The sequence below is a fragment of the Grammomys surdaster genome, unplaced genomic scaffold, assembly GCF_004785775.1.
Source record: "Grammomys surdaster isolate TR1022 unplaced genomic scaffold, NIH_TR_1.0 131, whole genome shotgun sequence".
NCBI lineage: Eukaryota > Metazoa > Chordata > Mammalia > Rodentia > Muridae > Grammomys > Grammomys surdaster.
This window is the reverse complement of record NW_021604589.1, coordinates 6,496,025-6,503,976: the sequence shown is the minus strand read 5'-3', so window position 1 is coordinate 6,503,976 and position 7,952 is coordinate 6,496,025. Positions and strand designations below refer to the sequence as shown.

General features: G+C 39.6%; 1 protein-coding gene across 2 annotated transcripts in view; it reads left to right on the top strand.

The window, feature by feature from the left end:
• Positions 1-7,952, top strand: part of Frmpd4 (FERM and PDZ domain containing 4) — a 992,697-nt gene that overhangs the window by 89,291 nt on the left and 895,454 nt on the right. The window contains exon 3 of one of the 2 annotated variants that reach the window (XM_028761867.1): positions 5,075-5,077. The exons of the other annotated variant lie outside the window; for it this stretch is intronic. The gene's annotated coding sequence lies outside the window, so the exon portion shown is untranslated. The remainder of the gene's footprint in view (positions 1-5,074; positions 5,078-7,952) is intronic. 2 annotated transcript variants of the gene reach the window in all.

The following is a 7,952-nucleotide window of genomic DNA, read 5'->3' as shown; positions in this document are numbered from 1 at the left end:
AGAGAGAGAGAGAGAGAGAGAGAGAGAGAGAGAGAGAGAGAGGGAGATTGAGACTGGGAATGAGATTGATATGGCATTATGACAAAGTAGCCTCTGAATGCTAGAGGCTAGATTTCTAGTACTAGTACTGCTCTATCTCAGATGCATGTAGGAGATTAGGTTTTCTGCCCACAGTCAAAGATGTTCCTGTGGACATACACAGTGCCAGTTTAACCTATTTTTATTTCAATAATGTACTCACCATCAAACTCATAGGTATGTCACCTTGAGAATGTGGGATCATAGAAAGACTAGGGACCTGTGAAATGTAAATGTTCATACAGGGTGCTCCAGAGAAACAGAAATGATGGAATTAAAAAATATATTACAAAGGGAATTTATTAGAGTGACTTACATGATTTGGGCTATGAAGTACATCAGTGGCCATCTGTACCCTGGAGGAATTGTGAGTATGATAGCTGCTCACTCTACATGGTTGGGTACTTCAGCAGTCCAAAGCTGGTGATGGAGACCTGAACGTTGATAGACACCTATAAGTATTCAGTTCATTTTGAAAGCTCAAAGAAGCTGAGTTCTCTTGTTAGTAAAGGATGGTAGCAGTAGCAACAAGGTAGATGTATTCACCAGTGGAGAGAGAAAGAAGGCAGGCAAAACGTAAAAGCCTTTCCCTTGAACTTCTTTATATCTGTCCTACTACCAGAACCCTACTTTTAATTATAGTTATTAAATATTTTAACCTCTTTTCTAGCCCACCACCCACCAAAAATAATTTTCAAAATATTAAAACACAAAACAGACCTATGTAAAAATTAATTTTAAAAAACAAATGTTATCTATAAGGCACTATCCACTCTTTACCCCTAGTTAGTTCTTCTGGGATATACTCCTGCAGACCTGTCCAGTAGTTGATGCCATATGGAATGAAATTTTCAACTAAGATTGCCTATTATTATTCCATATTGTCATGAAAGTAGTAAAAATAGAGTCTTTGATTTGCAATAGGTGAATATTTGTCATTAGAACAAAAATTCTCTTGATGCCTAAAGTTTGATGTATGACACAAGGGAACTGGAACAAATTATCTTTAAGGCCTTCCTTCGTTAAGATGTACTTATTTTTATTTTATGTGTGTGGGTGTTTTGTCTGCATATATGACAATGTACCACTTGTTTGCCTGATGTACAAGGAGGCCAGAAGAAAGCACTAGGTGCCCTATTACTGGAGTTCAGACAGTTGTATGCATAATGTGGATGCTGGGAATCAAACCTATGTCCTCAGGAAGAGCAGCCAGTGCTCTAAACTGCTGAGACCACTCTCTAGCCCTGTATCTTAGAAGTTGTACTCAGTTCTCCCTTGTCATATTTTTAGACTTCTTTGTGACTCCCAGATGATATCAGTTTATACAAGGCTCATGCTCCAGAGATTTCTTGGTTGCAGATGCTGTCATGGCAGTGCCTTCTCCTGTCATCCTGGCTCTCACAGTCTCTTCTGGCTCACTGCAGGGATGCACGACTGGGCCAGGGACCTTCATCTGTTTCCAAGACATGCTTGGCTGGAAATGCAGAAGAGTCCAAATCCCTGAGAACAATCCTTAAATAATACTACAATGTGAGTTGAAGAAAGATACACAGCATGCTGTCCTTTGGGAGACACACTTCTCTAGCTGCTTCTCACCCACCCACAGCAATATCTTGTTTGTTTCTGCAGCCTGTTAGCTCCCTTTTCTTCCTCCCCTCATGTCAGCTTATAAATTACCCATTTGCACTCACATCTCTTTCCCAGGCTTGCACCCAGGAAATGCAATCGAAGACCAGGCCCAAGCAAATTCTATTCAGATTCATTTAGTAGAGTTTTTATTAATCCCTAGGAGCCAGTTTCTTAAGAATGTGGTTTGCAAATCCTTAGGAGGGTTTCCAGATTTAGCAATAACAAGAAAGTAAGGACTCTACTTAAGCCCCTCTTCATTTAGTGTATGTCCTGGTACTGAGATCTTGTTCTGGGTTCCCCTAAATAACTTGGTGAAGCATCTACAGTTGCATCCTGTCTCAGGTGAGTCACACAGGTATGCAAGCATAGTGCAGAGTTTATTCTAGAGCAAAGGGGTAAGAGTGGGCACTAGAACCACTGCAGGGAAAAATACTTTCACGGTGAGTGAATGAACAATGGCCAGAAAGAAAGACCATTGTACAGGACACAGTTGTGAGGCAAAAGGGTGGGTAGTAGTCTAAGAGACTGTTGTGGAGAAAACATTCTCAAGGGGTAAGAAAGGACAATGTCCAGAGGGACTGTTGTTCCAACCTACATTCTCTCTCTCTTTCTCCCACTTTCTCTTTGTCTCTCTCTGTCTCTGTCTCTCTCTGTCTCTCTTGCTGTCTCTCTCTCTCTCTCTCTCTCCCTCTCTCTCTCTCTCTCTTTCTCTCTCTCTTTTGTCTTCATATGTGTATGTACTATGTATACACAGCATTCATGAAGGTTAGAATATGGCATCATATTCTCAGAACTATAGTTAGACAGTTATGAGCCACTGAATTGGTGCTGGTGGCCTTTGAGGTTTTAAAAGCTCATGCCAGACCAAGTTTCTGCCTGCTGCCTGTATATCATGATATAATGCTCTCAGCTATCGTGCCAGCACAATGCCTGTCTACTTCTTGCTTTGATAATCATGGCTTAACCCTCTAAAACTCTAAAGTCTCCAATTAAATGATTTTTCTTATAAGAGTAACCTTGGACATAGTGCCCAGTCCTAGCACTAGAACAGTAACTAAGACAGTTGTCCTCTGACCTCTACATGTATTCTGTGGTACTCATGTATCTGTACTCACACAAGAACACATAAATTTACACACACACACACACACACACACACACACACACTGAATGTACACACAGACAAGATAAAAAGCAGAATTAAAAAAGGAAAATGATAATAATTCCATAAAAGTAGCCATGTATTAGGAGGCAGAAATTGCCTTCCCTTGATAGGTCTCAACAAAGCCCTGACACATCTTTTGTTGTTGTGATCTGTAGCTATTTTTTCAGGTAGACTCCTATACACATCCCCATCCCACCCCCAGATCCTGCTATCCAAATATCCTGTGTGCCAGGCTGGCTTAGGGCTTGCCAAGCATAGCCTTGAACTGCTGATTCTCTTGCCGCTACCTCTCACACAGACACACCTGAGGTCATTCCATGTTTTCAAAGCTTTCATCATACTAGACAAATACTTGATGAACTGAGCTATGTCCCTTGCCCTAATGTTTTAAAATGTAAGGACAAACAATTGTGATCATGTCTGCCTTTCTACTTTGTATTTCTAGTTGTATGGAGGGGTAGTTGTGACATTTTTTCTCCTTCCTTACAAGGAGTATGTATCATGGACGCAGGAGGTAGGAATCTAAAACTACTTGTGAGGGAGGGGTACACCAATGATCTTCTAGCTGCTAATTTCTAACTCCATACTCAACATGCCCTATCCTGTTTATTGTGTGAGATATACTAGAAAGTCATTACTTAAACTTTTAAATGTAATGGAAAGGACATAGTGGTACCCTCATGTTTTCCTAATACTACAGACTGAGGCAGGAAGATTGAGAGATTGAGTCTGGCCTGTGTATATTGTGAAGTCCTGTCTCATGATAAAACAATAAATACTAAGGCAAAACAAAATATGTTGATATTCCTACATTTAGTTTGTTGTTTTTTAACTCCAACTCCTCTTGAAAGCAGTGGGTCTTGTAGTGTGGCTGAATCTCACAATCATGGGGAGGGAGGATGAGCTGAGACTGGTTTAGAAGGTGCAGTGTGGGCAAAGTTAATCCTTTCTAAATGACAAAGTCCCAAGATAGAGCTACATCAAGAATCAAGTAGTAGGGACTAGAGAAATCACTCAATGGTTAAGAGCTTTTGTGGAGTGCCTGGACTCCAGACCTCACAGGGTGGCTCACCACAGTGGTAACTCCAGTCTCAGTGGATGCCTACCTTCCTCTGGATAGAGGCAGGAGTATAAGAAGTTTAAGGTCATCCTTTATGTGCAGCAAATTAAAGACATGCCTGGGCTACAGGTAACCCTTTACAAAAACAAAAAGGAACACATGATAGCTGTGTTGGAAGATAAGGAAGTATTGGAGTTCAGTGAGTACCCACTGAGATTTCCAGGTTATTGTATCTCTGAGCAAGATTTCCACAGAAGCATGTAAGTAGAAAGGAAACTGAGAGTTTATTAAGGAAGAAAGGTATTTATAGGGGGTGAATGTGAAAGATCAAAGACTCAATGGAGTTTCTGTCCATCAGATAGAGACATTTGTATAGTGGATCCTTCTGTACATGCTGTTGCATGTCCACCATGGTGGGTAAGAGTTTCCATTCTTGTTCCTTCTCCATGCTAATTTGACTTCACCGTTCAGCTACATCAATTCGAAGAGATCAGTCATGGAGGTAAATGTCAGGTCCAAACAAGCTACAAGCAGCTATGTACAGCATTTGGGGAGGGAGATGCTGCAGTTATGAACCTTGAACAGGCATCATTTACTTCCTTAGCCCTACTGCCAATCACACTAACTGACATATTTTTGGTTTCCAGTAAACACCAAGTGAAGCACAGGAAGGGGAGATTGATGGAGACACAAATTATGCCATTTGGTTTTTATGGAAAATGGTATTCCCTGAAAATCCATAGGGCCTTTCTGAGCAACAACTTGCATCTGATTATAAATGCATAGAATAGTAAGAATTGGTATATGAATTTTAAGCAATGAGCTTTACTAATACTTTCCTCATTTTTCATTTCGGGTACAATGCAACTTAAATCTTTTTGGGGTAGACAGGTTTTTGAATACCACTTGTATGTTCAAAGCTAATTTATTTAATAGCCAACTTATCTGAACCTTGAACAAAAAATTCTGAAGCATTTATAGAGAATGGGTTTAGTTCAATTTCAGAAGACTGTAATCAATTTTATATTCTTAATGGCATGCCCTTTTCTCTCTTTCAGAAGGGTAAGGGGGATAACATCTTATCCTATGTTCATTAATTCTAACTGTAAGTTCAGAGTAAAAAAGATTGGTTTTATTCTCAGCAAGTATATGGTGTTTGCTTTTAGAGTGAAAACTGAGGGACATTGAAAAGTAGATGACAGTAGGTAGATAACACAACCACAGTGTTCACATTCCATGACTTTTACTAATGCAAGAATACTTCTCCCCAAAAGATAGCTTCAATGTAGGATGATTCATTCTGTGGATGATGTTAAAGTTCACACATTCATCTGGTTCAATGCCATATATTAGCCACTTGAAAAGGGCAACAAACTGTATCAGGGCAGGGTCTTGTTATTAAGTCCAAATCTTGTGAGATATACAAATACATAGATACTTTATTCAATTCTTCAGTAAATATGTGATTACTGAACTGAATGAAACACCAAATTGCACAAAAAGGTAAAACAATATGGCTTGGTGAGGCTATGGAAAAATGTACAGCCATAACAGTGAGCAGTTTGATGATTCCTCAAAATATCAACCACTAAAATTTCCTGAAGCAGTATTTATGTATATAGGCATATACATTAACAGCCTCAGTGCCACACATTTTAAACTTTTTCCCTTCAAATTCAGCTTATATTTAAGAATGCTTCTCCTTTAAGATAATAGATTTAGACTTTTGTGACTTGTACTCAGCCATGGTAGGGGGTTGGTGTGTTAGAAGTGCGGCTCTTGTCAGGACAGACCACAGAAGGCCAAAGCAGTTCCACGTGGTTTACTGTGGTTTACTGTGGGGGAAGAGGGTAAAGATAGCAGCAAAGAAGAGGGGGTAAAGAGAGAGGGAGAGTGGTCAGAGTGGTCTGCCTTTTATTTGGATAGTGATGTAGTCACTTACAAGTAAAAGTAGGAGTTGAGCCAAGTAGATTCTGGGAATGTATGTCTGTTGCCTTGGCTACAAATGTGTGGGTTGCTGTCACCTAGGTATGATGTCACTGGGTTTGGAGCTGATCCTGATAACAACAGTGGGTTCTTGATATTGGCAAATATTGGGTTCAGTGGACACACACCAAGATGGATAGGTTCTTGTGTTCCGAAACACAGAAGTGACAGACATATGTAGGGTAGCAGAAACAGGGGCAGCTTGTTAGAAAAAGCTACATTTTGAATGAGGAAGCCAATTGTTCAGAAGGAAAGCATTTTGGAATATGGTCTCTTTATGTGTTACATGGGATAGAGTGAGGGTGATGTGGGTTCATACGCTAATTTTATTGCCTTTCTGTAAGGCTTCTGGGTCTCATTCTCTTGTTAGTTCTGACCCTTGTATCTAAGGCAAGTAAGGAAATGGACTGGAGTAAAATAAAGCAATGTAGATTTCATTTAGACTTGACTGGATGACTTCTGTAGAAGACAAATGAGTTTCTCAAAATTACACAGAGTTACTATAGTGATGAACAGTCAGAAATCAAATAAAAAGAATTACATATGACAGTATCATAATGAAATATGAAACACCGAGGATCAATTTTTAAAAAGTGTACCACATCTCTATATTGAACCCTATAAAATATTATGGAGGGAAACTAAAGACCTGCACACTCAAGCAGATATACTATACCCATGAATCAGAAGAGTTCTATTGTTTAGATGCCAATTACCCTTAACAGGTTATAGACTCAGCACAATCCCAGTTATAATCCATCAGACTATTTTCCAGAAGTTAGTTGTAAATTCCATATGGAACTATGAAGGATGTGTAAGAGTCAAAACAACTTTAAGAGAACAAAATGGATTTCTAGACTATAGTTACTAAGATATTGCATTATTACAGAAGCCTCCATGTGGGTACTATTGGGATCCATTGAAGGAAAGCTGTTGCCTTTGACCTGGGTAGAGACCTGACATTCTAAGCTACCTGAATTATAAGAATTCATCAGTTAGACCAGTCACTTAACCTGGCTACAGGACCACTCCTCGGGAAAGCAGATTAACCTAATGCTATAATAACGAGATGGGAGAAATAATTATCCCCTTAGTGGAATAGTGTACTTTTCCTTCCCAGAATCCCTGATCTGTGTCCAGGTGCTATGAAGCTACCATGAAGTGGTGTTGTTAAGTCAGCTTGGCTTTCTGTGTCTCAGAAAAGTACAACTTTTTCATTTTCTTCTTTTCATTCTGTTTCTTTTGGTTGTAAGCAAGAGTCTAAGGATGCTTTCTCTGGTACTCTGGCTCCTTCACTCTTTCTCTGAAGCTGCCTCCTTTTTGTTATGTGGCTGTTTGCCAAACGTAAAACTATCATGTTTGGCAAGTTGGAACATGCCTTCAATCCTAGCACTCAGGAGTCAGAGTTAGAGGCATGCAGTTCTCTGTGAGTTCAAGGCTATCCTGGTCTGCATAGAGTTCCATGACATCTAGGGCTACATAGAGAAGCCCTGTTTCAAACAAAACAAAAAACAAAACAAAACAAAAAACATGTGACTAGCCTGACCCCTATCTCCTCCCCTTACACACACACATACACTGCTTCCTCTTCATTTCCTTCCCCCTTGCAGCTTGTCTGTCCAGTGGTTTTTCTTTTAAATTTTAGCAAAATGACATCAATCTTAAATTCTTTTATTAACAGTATCAAGAATCCAAAGAAAAGACCCCAGTTTCCCTAGTAACAGGGTAACTGGTGGAAAGGTAGGCGTATTGGGTTAATAGAATGAAATAAAATGCCAACATAAACTCATATATACATGATTAATTAATTTTTGATGCACAAAGATGGCCAGGGAAATTCAATGTGAGAAAGACAATTTCTTTAAAAATGAGGCTGAAACAACTGGATAGCCATATTGGAGAAAATGGGTCTCCATGAATGCGTGCATCAATCAATCATGCACCAAATAGTGAACACACACACACACACACACACACACACACACACAGAGAGAGAGAGAGAGAGAGAGAGAGAGAGAGAGAGAGAGAGAGAGA